Source organism: Dermacentor albipictus, unplaced genomic scaffold (genome assembly GCF_038994185.2).
Source record: "Dermacentor albipictus isolate Rhodes 1998 colony unplaced genomic scaffold, USDA_Dalb.pri_finalv2 scaffold_17, whole genome shotgun sequence".
Lineage (NCBI taxonomy): Eukaryota > Metazoa > Arthropoda > Arachnida > Ixodida > Ixodidae > Dermacentor > Dermacentor albipictus.
The window spans coordinates 5,315,428-5,335,876 of NW_027225571.1; the positions used below are offsets into that span (position 1 = coordinate 5,315,428).

General features: G+C 44.2%; 1 long non-coding RNA gene across 2 annotated transcripts in view; it reads left to right on the top strand.

Moving 5' to 3' along the window:
- The window catches only part of LOC139051967 (uncharacterized), a 45,286-nt gene extending 30,384 nt beyond the window's left edge, over window positions 1-14,902 (top strand). The window contains exons 1-3 of one of the 2 annotated variants that reach the window (XR_011509633.1): window positions 3,693-3,917; window positions 7,559-7,642; window positions 13,762-14,902. This is a non-coding gene — a long non-coding RNA (uncharacterized lncRNA). Of the gene's footprint in view, window positions 1-3,692; window positions 3,918-7,558; window positions 7,643-13,761 lie in introns of those variants that run through there. The other variant, XR_011509634.1, reaches the window with a different exon arrangement.
- The last annotated feature ends 5,547 nt before the right edge of the window (window positions 14,903-20,449 follow it).

The following is a 20,449-nucleotide window of genomic DNA, read 5'->3' on the forward strand; positions in this document are numbered from 1 at the left end:
ACACACAACTTTCATACTTAGCCAACTCACAATTATAAATTATTCAGTTGTACGCCCAAGCAAGCATTTACGGCATTCGCGCTGCCCTTCTTCTACGCGTGCTAATATCGACACAGCAGTTACTCGTACTTGTGGTCAGCGCGAAAGCGACGAGAACAGCTACTTAAATGGTTGTATAATCACATACGCTCACTAGCAAAGCGGCAGATTGGCCGCGGAGGCGTCCGCCTCTATTGCGGTTCATGTAGCGCAAGCCATCGAACACTGCGCGTCGTGCCACCGCGTCTCCAGCCGCCGCGCAATTGTTATTTGTCGTGAGGGATTATTCACTGCATGAGGGTTTGATGTACGTATGTAGTGTTGATGGCGCGTGATGATCAATACGGCCAAGATAGATAGGGAGGGGGAGGCAGGTGCACCCCCCCATTTTTTTTACTTTGATACGCCAGTAGTTAAAGTTAATACATCGTTCAGGCAGACGATCTATGTGTAGCATGTGTAAAAAGATAATCACTATATATAAGCGCACTCTTCTTACCTGGATGTGCACTCGAGGGAGTACACAGCCAGGTAACATAGAGTGCCCACACAGGTAACATAGTGCTCATATATATATATATATATATATATATATATATATATATATATATATATATATATATATAAGCCAGATATATAAATTAAGTAGATTATTTTATTTCCCTAACTGGAGGCGAAGCGGAGCATCTGAAAGACGCCTGCTATGAGAACCGTCTTAAACACTCAATCAACTATATTTGATAGCCTAGCTGGCGTACAACTTTCATGAAATTATTGCATATTAGGTTAAATACTGCAGATTTCTACATATGGCTTGCTACTGGAGAATAGCAGGTTGAAAAAGTAAGAAATACTTTATATATTAAGAGAATGCATGGCATAAATCATTATATACACCATCCTATTTCATGGCATGTTCGATTTTCTGCATAATATAGCCACAATTAGTACCGGTCGGCATGTCTAGTGCGAGGGGTGCAAGCAGTGCCTTTTCCTTGAATCTGCCAGTGACTAACATACAGTACAGATAGCTCCAACTGTACTATTCGCAAAAGATGCTTACTGCGCACATTCTGTTACCTACATGTGCACTCAAGTGCACATGTAGGTAACATATAAAGAGTGCATGCACCATATATAGATTAATGCTCTATGTTACCTACGTGTGCACTGAAGTGCACACCTAGGTAACATCCCGCCGTAAACACAAAGGGCACATACTACAATAATTATAATAAGGGTTGTTTTCTTGGGGCAAAGGAAAGGATAAGTCAAGATTTAGTACTTACAATGACTCTGCAGAGTGTATCAACGGCTGTCACCAAGTACAGATATATCTGCCTGTATTATATGTACAGACAGTTGTTATGTGCACTCTATGTCACCTACATGTGCACTCAAGTGTACCCTCAGGTAACACATAGTACACACCCAGTTAACATCCTGCCGTAAACATAAAGGACACATCCTAGAGGCATAATAAAGGTCACTTCCTCGAGGTATACGTTAGGATGAGTAAACATGTGGTACACACAAAGTTGGCGTCCCGGAGGTCACACAAAGGACAAGGAATCATAAAGGTCACATAGGGCACAAAAAGGAAACATAAAGGAAACATAAAGGCAATGACCATTTTCATAGGGGTGACCGCCACATATTTGAAATGATCCCCTTGCATGCACTGCCCACGTTTTCACCCTATCGTCCTATACGTGTTTCTATTTTGTTCAAGCTACTATGTTTTGTCAAGAATCGCAAATTGCTGTGGTGCGACGAGCCTGATTGCCACATTTTCACGGCATTAGTCTGTTCTTACTTCTCATTGTCCACAATGCTGTATCTTATTTGAGTTCTCGTTCCAGTCATCACTTGTTTCCACAGCATCAAGTTGCGGTAGTATTTTTTTATTGCGTAATGACCACCTTGCTATTGGAGTGGGGAAGATGTTGGCCTTCCTGGTGAAGGAAAAACCACTCTTTTTAGAAGGCCTGGTAAGAAATGCTTTTGATTTTATATTTTACTCTTGTGTGGTTACCTATTTTGAATGTTAGTACAGGAAGGAGGGGGGGGGGGGGGTCTACCGGCACTTATCAGCAAGGATTCAGAGGAAGGAAGCATCTTGTATGCAACGTTTGAAGTGCTTCCACTAGAAGCCCTTGATTTATTAGGAGGACTTGTTCTCCTCATGGAACTTTACTAGCTGTTTAATGTCAAGTACTCTCAAGTGAACAAAAATTTTTTTGCACTCGTTGAACATTTCTGTGGATTGGCATCATCAAGACCGGCAACACTTGTTACTGTACAGGCAATTTCTCCCTTTTAAGAAGATACAAGAATGATTGGAAACAATTTAATTCAGTTCTGCAGTTCCTGAAATGTCTGCTTGGTTCGGGTTCCTATACTACATTGCACTGAGGCATCTAGTGTGTCTACGCCAACGCATAATTCCTGCTTTTTGCGTGTGCATAAGATCCTAATAACATGTGTGGATCTAGTGATATTTACTAGCCTCATTTGGAAAGGATAATACTTACATAATTAGTAGTTTCAGCTAGTAAATATGGTAGTGCTTTTAACTAGCCAGTTAGTATTTGGGTTAGAGTTATTTACTAGTTTGTGAGTACTTTCAACTGCCCTAAATGGTAGTGCTTCTAACTAGTCATTTAGTGTTACTTATTAGCTATTTAGTACTTTCAACTACCCTAGAGGGTATTGCTTCTAACTGGCCAGTTAGCGTTATTTCCTTGCTAGTTAGTGCTTTCGACTACCCTAAAAGCTAGTGCTTTTAAATAGCGAGCCCGTATTGAGGTTAGTGTTACTTACCAGGTTGAGGAGGTTAGGTTACTGCTTTGTACTACCATTAGGATGTTGTGGTTTTCCCTACCACCACATTGCTACCTGCATTTACTAATTGGTAGTGCTTTTTCGGACAAGTAATGTGTTAGTATTTGGTTAGCGGTCATGCCAACCATTTTTTTTAAAGAGTGTACAGCGTTGTTGCTTTGCTGTTAGCCGAGTGCCGTGTATAAAACGCGTGGGCGACAGCAGCCACCGAGCTTTTAAATTCGCATCTTCGTGTTTGCGCACCGTTTGGCAATAATTGATTACGACAGTTCTATCACGGCGACAGCAACACAGTGCGCTGCGTATCCCGCCGAAGACGTGACGAGGAAAACTAGCGCAAGCAGGAAGTTCAGCGGACATCGTCAAAGCGGTATTCCCCAGAGGCACCACTTTCCCTCGAACACACGCGCGCGGTTGCCCCTTGCGTCAGGAGGCTCCGCTCGGATCAGCGGTCACCGAACCAATCCCGCCTGCAGAGCAGCACGTGGCCGGCAAACATTGCCGCGGAATTGCGAGGATCAGTTCGCCCTCCGCGTTGGTCTTTTATTGGGCTGAGTAGAAACGAGTTTCATGTGCACGTCCCGCGTCGCGCTGCAGCCCGCGCCTTACCGACGATGACTTCTAGCGGCTGTGTCAACTGAGTTCTCTCGCCATTGCATGTTTTTCGCCCTTCGCAGATATCCAACGCCGAATTATTACCTGACTGTAGGCAATGCGCAGTCCGGAGTTTCGATTGGCTACGCTGAGAAACCCGATATCATTGGGAAACGCCTCTTGAGTGTTTAAAGAAAGAGCTGAAGAGCCTCACACTCATTTCTGCTTTCTCGGCAAGCGTGGGATAAAAGGCATAAGGTTCGCAATAGAACGTTACTATTATACCTACTTGCGGGCCGCGAACTAGTGCTCTGAACCTTTCTGCCAAGAACGTGAACATCGCAAGGATTTCTCACTCACCATGCAATACGGATCAGTGGTTTTCGCAGCTCTCTTCACCGTAATCCTCCTAGCGACTGGTGCAACTTCGCGCCGCCCAGGTATGACCCCATGTTCTGGCTTTGTTGCTGGGGAAGGAACTTCTTTTATTATTCTGACTTGCAGGGTGTTAAATTGTTTTTTATATGTTGATATTGATCTATCCAATGAATGACTGATTGATTTAGAGAGAGGGAGAAAGATTATCGGTATTTATAGAGGTTAGCCTAGCCACAGGCTTCGCATGCCACTTCACGCGAGATGGAGTGGGATGAATGAAAGGGAGTGAGCAAACCAAAGCGATAAGTGCACACGCATTAATACCAGGCGCACAAAATGCACTAGCACATCGGTGCCGTAGTGGGTTCTAGCACCCCATGCAATACAACACACAGGCATTATGAGAGATGCCTTATAGTGAGAGTGAAGGGTTCAAGTAAAAATATTGACCACCTGTCGGCTCTTCAATGCGTGCGGTACGCAAGCGTGTTTTGCAGTTCGCCTTCCTTGCAATGCCAGCGCAGAGGCCGGGTATCTAACCGGTGACCTCGGAATCAGCAACACAACGCCATAGCCGCTGAGTTACCGCATCGGGCGTTCATTTTTTGAGGAAGGACGGTCCCTCGTTCACCTGCTGAAATATATTATAAAGCCCTGCGATATAGCATACTTGGTTCAATTCCTTGCGCCTGATGCATTCCTAATCAAAGTATATATATATATATATATATATATATATATATATATATATATATATATATATATATATATAACTTCACAACACTCTCAAAAACGTTTACTAGCTGTGTTCTCTTTCGTTCTTTCTTTGTTGTTGTTGTTAACCCCTAATAATATGTTAGTGGTTTTTTGTTATGATGTTTCACAGCGTTCATATTTTCTTCTTGCGCTATATGCATGAAAACACGGAGACAGGAATACACGGACGAACGAATGTTTTTCTGTATCCGTTTTTTCTGCACATAGCCCAACAAGAAAGAATATGCACGATCGCGAACTATAGCCTTCTTTGTGAATCGATATAACGCCCTTCACTCGGCCTTGATGATTGGCCAATTTCACGCTTATGCTATAAGCACGAAACAAACGTAATAAAACCGCAGCGTATTTTCTAAGCGATGAAAGTGGCATCTGGTACCAACAAAAAAGAAATCTACAGCATCGCTGGTTTGCAGGTAAGCTTGCTGTATGATAATGACACGCGAAATTTCATTACCACATCCACAAGACATTTCACAGTGTAGACCTGTTGCCAATGGTGTCAGTGAGATTACGGTGTTTTTAGCATACAATCCCAATACAAGTGGCATAGAATACACGCTAAGAATACACGAAGGTATAGAGTTACGACTACACGTAAAATATGCCTTTTCATTTCGTGGTTGATGCTACCAACCAGTGTACTAGAACGTGCGTACTACTGGTATTATACTGCTGCTGTGGTTGTAACATTGGTTGGGAATAGCAAATGTAGCTTTATGGAATCGAAAGTAACATTTTAAAATTATTCGGAAATATATATTTTATTCTCGCGTCCTTAATGCGTCAATGCAGCTATTTGTCGGTCTTAATCAATATGTAACTCATGGAAACCTTCGCTCGTGCGGGCAGCGCTTGTGCCATTCCATTGCGTCTACAAAGTTAGCGGACCGATATTTGCACTGGAAGTACAGCTTCGCCTTTCTTGGCGAAATTGGCCGGAACTTATTAAGCTGTCGTAATGATCAGCGTCGGATTTTCTTTTATAAATGGCTGCATCGTTTTAAACGCCTTGGATTACGGGTGCTATAACTCATGCACTGAGAGATCAATCATGTGATTCTATCACTTATCTAAGGTAATTAGCCTAACCTTTATCATTTAGTTGCCCAATTACTATCTCGAGTCATCTTGAAAGGTATGTCTCCATGATAAATGTAATCGTGAGGAAATCGCCCAGTCATCGCGTCTTCCGTATATTCAGGGAATATCGAATGTACGCTCTGAAACACCCTGTATTATCAGGTGGCTGCAGTTAGCGCGTTTCTTCACCAGAAAATTGGTCTAAAGGCCTCACAGCGAAGTCCGGCCGTATACATTTCAATGCGTACCGCCACCCGCCTATCGACACTAACGCAGCCATGGTAATGCCACCTATAAGTCCATGCTGTTGCTAATAGTGAAATCATTGTCCTCTTCTTCAACTCATTCCTTTCCCTCCTTCGGTGCAGGGTATCCAACCATGCTCAGTTCAGGTTTAAGCCCCTGCATGCATATTTGTTGTACATGTCTCTTTCTCTCTCTCTATGTGGCTCGCCTAACTGTTGCAACCGCCAACTACATACACAGATGTTATGTCACACATGTGCAAAACACGCGTAGTGCACTGAAGAAATAAGATTTTCCTGAAGACAAATTGTCATAGGTGTGCTCCCCTTGTGAGCATATCAATAGCAGATACACTGTCCGTGCGGTGCCAAATTCATGCCGAGTAAATTAGCCATACTTTAAACTGGCGGACGAAATTGAGACCTCATGAAAAGTGTTGGCTGCTGTCGGACAGTCTGCTGGTCTTACATTTTTAATGATAGGGAAATATTTACGAATTTTATAAGACGTGAGACCCACTATGCGTAGCTGCAACGTACTAACGCCTGTGTATGGCGCGGAAATTTACGTGCGGGGTCCCGTCACTGGCTATATCGGACGTTATGCGTTGATTGTACCTTTTGAGCATGTGTGTCTTTGTGTTATGCGCCTTGGGACTTTCCAGGATTTATTAATTCAATGATATTGGAAATGTGACAACTTTCTTCACCGGCTTTTCCACTTAGATTGACTGAGAGTTTAACAAGTTGCTAGTGATTCATCGGCCGAACTCACAAAACCATTTGTTGGTAACACCATTTTGCCATTCGCCAGCTTTCTACGCTAATAATATGTTCAGCGTTAGGATTGGCTGGCATTTGCCCTTACGAACAATTTTGCGCAAGAGCTTTTTGCGAATACGGGCATATGTTTCTGAAATGCCGGCGTGCAAACACAGACACAAGTAGGAACGAACAGGATCACACAGACGCCGACGATCAACTGAAAGGTCGCGCAATGGCGGAAATGAAAGAAACGACGCAACCTTATCTGCGCACACTCAAAGGAAGCCAGCGTCGACCCGCCAATCATGGATACGTGCGAGCACTCGCGAAGATAACTGTTTAGGCATGCCAACCTTTGTTTGCGCAAGAAAATCTAGGAGATTTCATTGTCAAATGAACAGACAAATATGTCATGGGCGATTAAGAAAATACATGCATGCGCGCAGACACACGATTTTCAGGACATATTGCCATAACCTCTTTCGCGATGAGCTCGGCACACTTCATTATTCTTCGGCTCGTCTGTCATTGCACATGGGCGCTACTATGACAATGTTAATTACTGCTTAACAGTTGCACTTTGCGGCTACAGCTAATCAGTACAGAGGGAGAACGGCACATGCGTGCATCATTTATCGAGCATTCAGAAAGGAATTCGCGTACATTAATAGCCCGCAAAAAGCGTCTCGACTTGCACAGACAACGCTGACATTGAAATTTCTCGACACGTTACGCGAACAACGTGCGGAAACCCTTACTTGCGTGAAGCTATTACGTTCGGCTCTGTAGTTGTCTGATACAAGTTTGTTTACTTTTTTTTTTCTTCTGTGCAGTTTCATGTGACGTGGTGCGCTGCCGGGGTTGTCCCCCTGGATCCCAGCTCAGCCCCGTGCCGGGTGACTGCTGCAGATGCGTTCGTACGTATACGGCATTTCCTACGTGCTTAAACAACCGCGATAACGAAGAAGAAAGCCAGATCATTTTTTTCGTAGTGTTGAGTTCTGCAGCACGCAATCGAGTCACTGCTCTCTCCAAATACTCACCGTTGGCGGCCCTGTTCGCTTAGTGGCTATGGTGTTGGGCTGCTAAGCACTAGGTGGTCGTGGATCGAATCCAGGCCACGGCGGTCGCATTTCGATTAGGGCGAAATGCGAGAGCACCCGTGTACATAGATTTGGCTGCGCGTTAAAGAACCTCAGGAGGTCCGAGTTATTCCGGAGTCCCTCACTACGGCGTGCCTCATAATGCGATCGTGATTTTGACATGTAAAATCCTTTATATATATATATATATATATATATATATATATATATATATATATATATATATATATATATAGAGAGAGAGAGAGAGAGAGAGAGAGAATATCTTAGTAACCTGCGATTCGCTGATGATATTGCCTTGCTTAGCAACTAAGGGGACCAATTGCAATGCATGCTCACTGACCGCGACAGGCAAAGCAGAAGGGTGGGTCTACCCATTAATCTGCAGAAAATTAAAGTTGTGTTTAACAGTCTGGGAAGAAAGCAGCACTTTACGATAGGTAGCGAGGCACGGGAAGTGGTAAGGGAATACATCTACTTAGGGCAGGTAGTGACAGCGGATCCGGATCATGAGACTGAAATAACCAGAACAATAAGAATAGCCTGGGGTGCGTTTGGCAGGCATTCTCAGACCATGAACAGCAGGTTGCCATTATACCTCAAGAGAAAAGTGAATAACAACTGTGTCTTACCAGTGCTCACCTACCGGGCAGAAACCTGGAGGCTTACGAAAAGGGTTCTACTTAAATTGAGCACGACGCAGCGAGCTATGGAAAGAAAAATTATGGGTGTAACGTTAAGGGATAAGAAGACAGCAGATTGGGTGAGGGAACTAATGCGAGTTAATGACATCTTAGTTGAAATCAATAAAAAGAAATGGGCATGAGCAGGGCATGTAATGAGGAGGGAAGATAACCGATGGCCATTAAGGATTACGGACTGGATTCCAAGAGAAGAGAAGCGTAGCAGGGGGTGGCAGAAAGTTAGGTGGATGGATGAGATTAAGAAGTTTGCAGGGACCACAGGGCCATAATTAGCACATGACCGTGGTAGTTGGAGAAGTAAGGGAGAGGCCTTTGCCCGGCAGTGGGCGTAGCAAGGCTGATATATATATATATATATATATATATATATATATATATATATATATATATATATATATATATAGAAGAGAAGAAAGGGGGTTAACCCCTGCGAGCTCTGGAAATAAAGAAACGAAGAATTAATGGAAATTATAGTGGATGAAAAAACAACTTGCCGCAGGTGGGAACCGAACCCACAACCTTAGCACAATCTTAGCAGCGTGGTACAAGAGTAGGTTTACAAAAGAAAATAAATACAGAAATGCGGAACTACCATAAAGAAATGCTTCACACAGGGGAAAACAAACAATACATAAACATATATATATATATATATATATATATATATATATATATATATATATATATATATATATATATATATATAAAACTCCGCTTAACAATATAGAACGACAGAACAGTATAATAACGGCAAGAGGGAGCATCGCTCTTTCGCAGGTCCATGATGAGTCACTTGGACGCCCGTCTGAGAAGCGTGTCTGTCTTCTACACTTGCTGTGACATCCTATCTGTGGGTCACCGTAGACGTGCGCGTGTGCAGAGCAGATGTTATCGATGGTGCGAATGTAGTAGAATTCCACGTCCTTGACAAGGAAAGAAATATCATGATGCACTTCGTTGATTATTTTGCTCGCATTGTGGCATGACGTATATGCAGCAAAAACGTCTGCCCCTTTAAGGGTGCTGCGTTGTCCCTTAGCTAACACCCTGGTCCTTAGGGCTCCAAATTGTTTTTCTCTACATGACAGCGAACTCAGTCATCTGCCATGACAGAAGCAGTATAGTTGACAATTGTGTAATAATCCCTACTACCTTGTGTGCACTCAAATGTCTCGCACGAGAGTTTCACGTCAATAAAGTTTATTTCAAGTCGCTTTCGTGTGATCTGTTGCAGATATCGTGACGTTTACTTGACCACAAAAATTGGCGAAAAGGAAAACTTCATTTTCCCCCATGAATGGTTCGGTCGTGCCTCTTAGGAGAAGTTGTTACCCGAAAGGTTATACATGGGACAAATCACAACCTTTAAACGTGAAAATATTTCTACTGGGGCAAACATTGTTGCGGTTCAAGAAGACAGCGAATTCCAGCTGCAGACGTTTTCAGTCACGCGAAGCGCGTAGTACACAGGCGCTACGCTGTCGTGACAACGGGCATTATTCCTACTGCCAGCGACAAGGTGTTCTATTGCTTAGAATGTCTTAAACGGGAAATTCGGAAGCCTGTAGGTGCCTGGCTTGCAAATGACGAGCAACACTGATACATTAGCGCCGTGTTAGTAGGGCCACCATTGCGTAACTAGCGCTGAAAACTTGGTGACTAGGGCACTGACATTATCACGCATGCTTACAGCTCGAAATATGAAGACAAACAAGAAGCGCACAGGATGGGCACAACAAAAACAACAGGATAGGTGCCTGGGTGAACCATCGTCTGTTATGTGCAGTTAGTGTTTGCCTTCGTAAATCCTGGCACGCGTATCGTAACAATGCTGCATAGCGCGCTCGCAGAGCGAGTATTTGAGCTTATCTGCGGTGAAGGAATACATCTACTTAGGGCAGGTAGTGACCACGGATCCGGATCATGAGACTGAAATAGGCAGAAGAATAAGAATGGGTTGGGGTGCGTTTGTCAGGCATTCTCAAATCATGAACAGCAGGTTGCCACTATCCCTCAAAAGGAAAGTGTATAACAGCTGTGTGTTACCAGTACTCACATATGCGGCAGAAACCTGGAGGCTTACGAAAAGGGTTCTGCTGAAATTGAGGACGACGCAACGAGCTATGGAAAGAAGAATGATGGGTGTAACGTTAAGGGATAAGAAAAGAGCAGATTTGGTGAGGCAACAAACGCGGGTAAACGACATCTTAGTTGAAATCAAGAAAAAGAAATGGGCATGGGCCGGACATGTAATGAGGAGGGAAGATAACCGATGGTCACTAAGGGTTACGAACTGGATTCCAAGGGAAGGGAAGAGTAGCAGGGGGCGGCAGAAAGTTAGGTGGGCGGATGACATTAAGACGTTTGCAGGGACAACATGGCCACAATTAGTACATGACCGGGGTAGTTGGAGAAGTATGGGAGAGGCCTTTGCCCCGCAGTGGGCGTAACTAGGCTGATGATGATGATGATGATGAAGTAGGGGAGCCATTAACACCTATGAAGCCGAAGAAAAGTACAACAGGAGCGCTTTTTCTGGCTTCGTATGTGTTGATTGCGCTCCCCTACTGCACCATGGAATCGTAGCCGTTCACCCAAAAGTCTACGTTGAACTCCTCAACCCATCCAGCGCCTTCTTTAGTCGGATGAAAGCATGAAATTATGGGGTTTTACGTGCCAAAACCACTTTCTGATTATGAGGCACGCCGTAGTAGAGGGCTCCGGATATTTAGACCACCTGGGGTTCTTTAACGTGCACCTAAATCTAAGTACACGGGTGTTTTCGCATTTCGCCCCCATCGAAATGCAGCCGACCTGGCCAGGATTCGATCCCGCGACCTTGTGCTCAGCAGCCTAACACCATAGCCACTGAGCAACCGCGGCGGGTGGACGAAAGAATGCAAACGCTATCGTCAGAGCTATCCCCGGCCGCGGGATTTGGCAGCACGCCGTTCGCGTGCTCGTTTCGAGGCCGTTGTAGATGGAGGGAAATTGCGCGCGGCACCTGCACTGGCTTTGTGCCAGGCACTTACCCTGGCTGCATCGTGCCCTGCATATTGAAGTAAGATGCGCGCATTTAGCATGGTGAAGCTCAATTATTGAGCGCGAGGAGACGGCGAGTGCTGGGTACGCATTCTCGGATGATCACTTTCGGAGATACTATCGCTTTCCCGTGACGCGGAGCTCGACCAGCCAATCAGCTTATCCTTTATTTTTCCTTCACCAGCCAAGAAGCACGCCCTGAAATTGATATCGCCAAAAGCGATCGTCCAAGAAAACAGGCCCTGATTACGTCTAGGTGCTGACTGCGTTAGACGCGTTGGCTCTCGATCGGCTATGAGATTACGCGCGGGTGGAGACGAAGCGAAAAAGAAAGCCTCTTTCACGGCACTCATTTATTGAAGGGAGCTTAAATAGTAAAATACAGGTTAACATGACAGGAACAGGGGCAAGTTGGTTGTATTTTGTTGACATGTCGGTGCACTGTTTTGAGACACAAAACACAAAGAGGAAAACTTGGTGCGGTAGGCAAAAAGTAGGACGTAAAACTGCGTTACTTCAGATATAATGTAGTGGTGCGAACAAGCACGTATGAGCTCAAAGCACATATGGTAAAGTAAAGTACATATTCTCACAAAACAATGCGCAAATCGACATTTTGCGCGGATTGCCTGGAAGTTATGGATGGTGATACTATAGTATGAGATTTTCAGCAATGGCTTTCCAGCTTTCAAAAATTCTTTTTAGCTCTTTGCTTGTTTGTTCCATTTTTTAGCACGTCAGATAAGCACATCACTGTTCTTTTTTAAATAAACGTTCGTAATTCGTTCGTAAGAAATGAAAAACGTTTGTAAGAAGTGAAAAGGGAAATTCAGGTAGACGAAAAGCAATTTGCCGCCGGTGGCAGAGGATGTGGGTTCGGCTCCAACTGGCGGCAAGTGGCTTCTTCGTGTGCCCCTGTGCTTTCCCCTGTGCTTTCCTTGGGACGGTATCCTATGTAGGAACTGTTGGTATATATAGGATGTCCCAGCAAACATGCACAAAGATTTAAAAACATGCGAATGCCACGCAGCTAGACAGAACCAAGGCAGTGCTCTTTGACGTCGCTTGGAGGCACTTATATTGTCTTATTGCATTCCCCCTAAGTACATGATTAGTCTTAGTTAATCAGTCATCCTCTCAAATATTATAACTATATTAGAAGTGTCAATGGAAAAATTCTAGAGCAACACGAAAAACTCTCGATAGAGCTTTCTGTTATCAATACGTGCTATAATAAGTGTTTTTCCCAGCGTTAAAGAAGTCCGCGACAACACGCAATGCCTCGAGCGGCTAGTCGCGCGGCAAATTTGCGTGTGTTCGTGTGCTTCTTTCACGCTGGTAAAAACACTTTTATATGAATACAGTTAATTAATATGTGCTTTCACAGTGACAGTATAAAAGTTTGCGTAGTCGAAATGGAGCCACGGCTCCTGCACCGACGCTCAAAACATACTTCAGGAGCACCTGATGACGTCGGCTAACAACATGAAATGGGCGCACAAGTAGGCTAAATCTGCTTCAAGTGCATTGTCGCGTGGAGCAATTTGAACCTTTCGCACAGCGATGTTCCCGTCTGCTGCAAAACTGTTGTTAACAGCCTCTACATGCTAAAGTGTTTGCGGTAATAATCGGATGGAATTCAGCTAAGTTTCCCAGCGGGTGATAAGAGAGGGAGAGAAAGCAAGGAGAGGAAAGGCAGGGAGGTCAGTCAAACGAGGGACCGGTTTTCTACCCTACATAGGGTGTAAGAGAAAGGGGAAGTAGCAAAAGAAGCAAAATAACGCCATGACAAAGCAGGAGAAGAACTTTTAGGCTCTCTAAATCCAGTATAGGCAACATCGAAATAGGTGTTGCTCAAGAGGCCACTGAAATGTTTCTAGACCCACAGTTTGTGCTTCTATGTTAAATAGGCACGGTAAGCACGTAAAGAAGGAATTGGGCATTTTACCTAAAGTTCCGGTCTCTAGTGACTACCCAGCATCCGGAATCAGCCCGTGGTCACAAACCGAGTACAGAACCGACGTCCCAGTTTTCAATTTGTATAAAGCATTAAAAAGGTATCCCTTTGCTACAATCCCAAAATATTTCTGGACCTCTCAGTATGTGTATTTGAAAGAAAAGGTGACATATACTAATCTTGTTTCGACCAAATGAGTATACATCGTATCGTATGTGCTTTCCTTTCAGCTCAAGTCGATTGCCGCACCGTGTTCTGCGCCCCGTGTCCTAAGGGAACGATCCCGCGCCAAAGACCCGGAAACTGCTGCGAGTGTGTGAGGCGGAACATAGGATAAGACAGCGATGCCTGCTTTCCCAAAAGATCGGGATGGAGAAATGTTGCCGAGGCCAGCTGCATACGGCGCAGAGCTCGTGTTTGTCGAGTGCGAGCAAATAATGACACTAACGCAAGTTTATCAAAGGCTGCTTAACCTGATAACGACACCAGCACGAAAACACTTTGACAAGTTTCATCCGCCGGCATAACGTAGCTGCAACTATCGTGGCTATAACGAGGTCATAAGCGCGACTCACTTAAAAGCAGGCTCTGCGTAAAAAATTTTCCTCATTTGAGCTCTCGGACGATAAGACAAAATGTCCAGCTCTTCACGTTCGCTCCGCTGGCTCGTAAATTATTGAAATACGTTACTGAAAGCAAACACATTGCAGCTTTCCGGGACATGCTGCATTCCCCATCAATATAAACTTGTTCGCTCAAACCATAGACAGGATAAAAGGGAGTGAAATACAGCAAAAAATGGGGAGCAATAGTTCCAGGAAAAAAGCTAGACATTATCTGCACTGGAAAAGATGTTAAGGAAAATTTCTTGTGCTGTATTATGGTTGTAGCTTTTCGATGAGAAGTGAAACGTGCCCCGTCTTCTATTGCTTGAGATGGGAATACGTTGACCGATTCCGACTTCCAAGATATGAGTATTCCCTCGTCTTAAAAAAAATTGAAAGAGAAATACCGAGGATGCCCTAACAGAAACGAGGTAGTTTAATCGTGCCGATATAACCGGCTTGATGCATACCGAGGGTCTACGAGATAGTTGTCGAGTTTAATGTCCTTTTTACGTATGCTGCATTTAGGGCACATGTTTATATGCATACTAGAAGAATTTCCCTCTCAAAGGCTATTCATATGGTCAAAACGTTTCTACCTTGGCCGGCGAGATATCTGGGAACGAAAATTATGCTTATCATCTGCTGAATTTGAAACAATCGTTCTACGTAACCCGCCATGGCGACGGTGCGATGCACGCAGGCAATATTACAATGTATAGCCAAGCACTTTATCGATTCGTGCATCTTTCTTACTCACGCTGTATATACCTTTCTCTTCGCTGTCATTAAACAGTTGTTAGTCTGCGGTTCATGTGTGTCTAGTCTCCTACTTCTTTACGCCCTTGTTCACATTATTGCTTCGCAACATGGTGCTCCGTCATGTATCCATCACGTCATACAGAAACGATAAGTTATGCAAAACCTTTGGTTTCGCTCATTTGAGCCAATGATGATGAAGTAAAAAAGATAACGAAACAGTATCATGTGACGGTAAATAATATACTTGGTACAAATTGGGCAAATAATATAATAACTGCAAAGTGATTCTTGCCTTTATGCGACTACTGCAACATATCTCGCTCGGGAACCTGTTGAAAACATCACGCGTGTGTAACTTGTTTGCTGCCGACATAATAACCCGTAAAACAAAGAGTGACATCAGATGCCAGTAATTCCTTCTCCTCTTTATTTTGGGCACAATTTAATCTGAAAGGAAAAATCATGCCTTCGCCTCAATGACGGGAACATTATTAATTATAGAAAGAAGGAACGATACAAGTCTAGCTGAGAAAGTAAACAATTAAGGTTCGACTCATACTGTTTACGACTTCGACATAAAAAAAAGAACCCCTCCACTCTGGGAAGAAGGATGGCCAGCAAAGATGTGCATGTGCTTAATGGAGAACTGCATCTCCGCCACGGGTCGGTCCGGCATTTCACTGTCTTCGGGATCGGCCCACGTATGGGGAGTGCTTAACGCCTACTTTACCTCTGCCGCGCGTCGGCCCGGCACTGCACTATCTTCGGTATTTTTGTTTTCTTCACGCAGGTGCCATAGTGGGGAAAGTAGCCCTTAACAGTTTCGCTGTAAAAAAAGCGAATGCGTATTTCGGAATACTGCGTGAGAGCATATAAGTAGTATGTCTATATACCACCGATACTTTAGAGCAGCCATTAGAATTGTTCCATATAATCGACTACCATGTGCTGACCAGAACAGATAAGGTGCGCAGCAGTGGTAGTGTGATGCGGACTGTGGCACGTGGAGATACCAGAGCACTCGCGTTCACGAATTACTGCTGCGGACGACGCCACAGGAATGCGACAATGTCTCTTTTTCTTTTGCCTGAGTAATCACGTAACTGTCGATAGCAAGTGCCCTGTTTCACAAAACAATAAAAACAATCAACTCTTGCTGCGACAAGTATGCAATAAGGAAGCAGCTGTAGCACAAAATATATATTAAGCATATGTAAAGACGCTTGATCGTGCGGACGCGTAGAGAGTGACCCTGATAATCACGGACGACAGCCTGGAAAATACTACAGTGATACGCGGGGAATTTTTAGCGAGCTGTCTATTGGGAAGGTTATCTTGATTTTTATGCCTAGAAACGGCAATTCGTAGTTATAATGCGGAATGTCGCTGAGCAAACAACATTTTCTCGATAGCTCCATATTACTCTTCCTATTGCACCCTTCGTGGTGATCCAGCCACTCCGCCACACCACTGCTGAGCACGAGATAACAAGACTGACACATGGCAGCGGTCAGTCTGCTTAAACGTGCTATGAGTTAAAATATATATTTTTGAAAAAGAAAACAATATAAATGAATTGAAACCTAAATGCGCCTTACAACTCACCTCCAGGGGCAAAACAACACACTGATTCAGTTATAAAGCCAACAGACCAAGGAAAGTTAAGGAAAGCATAGGGGGAATAAGCTTTGGTTGAGATTCAAATGTAGAAAATAATCAGGAAAATGGAAAATGAATGTGGGCGAAAAGATAACGTGTCGCCGGTTGGAGCCGGACCCACATCCTCCGCCTTACACGTGCGCTGCACTACCCATTCTGCTACGGCGACGGCTATCCACCTAGCCACTATCTTGGATATCTGTGTGGGCTACATCTAGCTCTCTAAGTGTTAGCAAGCGCCACTCTTGGCCGTAGCCAAGAGTACCGAAAGATTTTACTTTTCCTAAGCTGTGTTGAAAGGCGGCGCTGGGGCGAAGCAACTGCAACTCAAATCAACTCAAAGGGAAGCTCATAACTTTTCGAAGCGAGATCAAGATGGCTTAGAACACGCACTTATAAAGCGAGATACAAGAAGGAAGAAGAACCATGTACTTGCTATTGCAAACCTAGGCAAACAATGGAGCATGTTTTATTAGAATGTGGCGGTATCTGTCAAGCGGTCGATTTAGGCACCTGTTGCCTCCTTGAAACCCTTGGGTTCAGCGAGAGCAGAGGTAAAGTACACATGTCCGCAGTAGAAATTAGTAAGAGGCGATTGGACGATTGGTGGAAGAAAAGTAGCGAAACGACCAACAACGGGGAGGCATACAAAAACAAAGTTCACAATAGGGGTTCAGGAAGTTTGGTTATAGAGATTTATGTGTTTTTTTTCTTTGTTTTTAGATAGATAGGACATTAGTCAATATAGTAACAAGAGCTTGGTGGTGCAACCTACTACCCTGTTGCAAAGAGAACGCTCAAAGCATCCATCCATCCATTCATGCCGGCAATTCTAGTATGACTAGATGAGCCTGCAGCCAACGTACTCCTCCTCGACATTTTAGACCTGCCGGGAAAGGAATGCTTTCGAGGAGGACGTTCATCTTGATGCCATTTGTAGTGTTGGCGATTTCATTCTGCGACGATGCGGTCGGTTGAGCATTGTCGGCAATGCTAGAACGAGCAATTTCAGTGTTCATGACGGCAGCGTAGACGCAGAATTATGCCAGCGGCAAGTCTGTCCAATCGCAGGACCAGAATGCACCAAGAAGACGCGCAACGAAGTGCAAGTGTGGGTTCCGTTTTCTATACGGCCATTCCATGCCTACTCATCGCGTACTAATCGACGAACACGAAGTCATATGATTTCCAGCTATATGTATACCCTAATTAAGGTATGCTGTACGATTTCTTGTAAGATAACCCAGCTTTGAGAGGTATCAGCGCTTAGTTTTTCAGGGGTAACAAAAGTTACAAAACATATATACTTCAAGTTACTTTTGTCCTGGACAGCAATTTATTTATTGTTTCTGTGTTTGTTTGTTTCTTCAGAAACTAATGTCTCCCAGTTAGGCATTATTGCAGGGGGTCGGAGCTATAACCAGAATGAAAGCATGGAAACAAGGAGTCACAGCTATCGCTTGAACATTTAAAGGGAAGCTGAAAGGTTTTCCAGAAAAAATGAGTGAACATCTGTACTTAATGGTTTTCAACCCTCCGAATTCGAATATTGTATCAAAATTGAGCGAAAGAAAGCGCAAATATATTTTATTTCGACGAAAAGTGCAGCAGCGGACACGCCCAGCTCGCGCGTCTCGTTTCCGCCTGTGATTGGTCGGTGTGCCTCGTGACGTCAACTCTAGTAACCGACCGCTGCCGCTACACATGAAGTGCGGTGCCAGGTAGTTTGGTGCTGTTTTTCTGAGACGGTAATGGAAAATTTAGAGAGACTGCGTTTTTCGGAGGAGTTCGGCGTTACTCCCTACATTTACGAGCCGATTTCGAAAAGCCGGCCTCTCGAAGAAGCAAACGATGCTGGTGCGAGCAGTGCTTTCGACGCGAACGAAAGCAAAGTCTTGGGATGTCCTCGTGTTGGAAATGCTCTTTGGTGAGTACGTTTTTTGCAAAGTGATCTAGTGATCTCACCGATATTTCGCCGATCTAGTGAGCTCGTTTCCGGTCAAACAACTGTAGTGTTGTGTTCCTGCATGCCTCCTCGTGGAACGTAAGCGGCGATGCGATCGTCGGCATTTGTGCGCTGTCCAAAGCTGTCGGCAATCTACAAAGACGGTTTAAACGCGTGAAAAGCTTCCCGGTTCATGCAGTACGTGTAGTGACCTTCATCTGTTGACTACCACACACGTTGACTACCACTCAAGTTGACTACCATGCACGTTGACTACCACTCTACATACACGCAGACGCACCAACAAAGGAATGCAGGGTCAATCGAAGCAGATTACGATGGCACGCACGCAGAAACAAGCGCGGTCAGGCACGGTCGCGGACGCTGCGAAGGAACGAAACACTAGAGTTGACGTCACAACACCGCGGTTTCCGGTCTCCGCTCCGCTCGCTCACACGACGGGGGGCGGAGCTACAGCGCAATTTCAACCGACTATTACGTCGCTCCTAATTGAAAGAAAAAAACCCAAATTTTACCTACATGGTTTATAAGGTTCCCGCATCCGTATATGAACGTCTTATTGAATTCGACAGACTCTTCAGTTTCCCTTTAATTAAAACATGCAACTTGCAAAGATGAGATAAAAATATTTGTGGGTACATCCCCAACACTCGCATCCGACTGACCCACTCGCGAATCGTGAAAGAAAAAGAATGCGCAAGTGTATCGGTGCGACATCTTACTTCTCGAACGTTTTTAGCATGATCATTTCTGTGCGATATGTAGTATCGCGTATATTTATTAAAACATTTATTAAAGCAATTGCATCATAAAAATCTGGAATAAAAAAGTTTTAATCGCATACACCTTTTTCTTTTTGCCGCGAAGAGCCTGTCAACCGAGTTCCCTCTAAGTGTTATATACATGTAAGTAAGGTTACAATTACAATTGACAAACCACGCAGCACGGTTTTGCATGCGTTTAGGCTTATAGATTAGCGTTTGGCCATCAGTATCCCATACGGCACAGGTATATTCAAGGATTGGTCGCACATTGGTGACATACAGAGCTTCTTTCAGGCTTCTTGGGGCATATTCAAAATTACGTTTAAAAATTTAACACGCCATTGGCTTTACCAATTATATAACCTATCCGTTTATTCAGAGATAAGTCAAAAGTTGAATTGACACCAAGGAATTGAAAATGTTCAACGCGGTCGGGTGGGGTACTATACAGGCTATAACAAGAATGGGAGTGTTTACGTTTCCTGGCAAAACAAACAAAAGATAACTTAGATTCAAACGCGCTTTCCATTTCTTGCACCACGAAACCACAATGTCAAAATCACGTTTAAAGACATCAATATTATCCGTGGCGCTTACAGATCTATAAATGACACAGTTATCCGCGTACAGCATGACATTTGAAGTTAACCGCTCTGGCAAATCATTGATAAAAACTATACAAAGTAGCTTTCCTAACACTGAACCCTGTGGCAACCCGAATGTCACTTCAAAATACGAAGGAGAAGAACAATTTACAACAGACTGCTTTCTACCAGATAATCTCTCAACCAACCAAGAACAAAAGCAAGCAGGCCTATAAATAACAATTAGTGGAATAAAGCAGCATGTAGAACAGTATGGAGTTCCTTTTGAATACCTAGGAATGCGGAATCAACTTGTAACTCCCTATTGAATAATCCTAAAACATCATGCGAAAATTCACACAGTCGTGTAACACACGATAAACCGGACCTAAAACAATGTTGAACTGAATGGACCGGAAAACTTTATTGACGTCCATCGGAACGTGCGCTAGCACGTAGTGGGCCGCTCCCACCTCGGGACAGAAAGACGCAGCATCTCCGCCAGGTCGCGGGCCACTTGGACAGCCCGTAGTTGGGTTTTAAATTAGGACTGCGTAGGGCAGCCTCCGACTTGTACG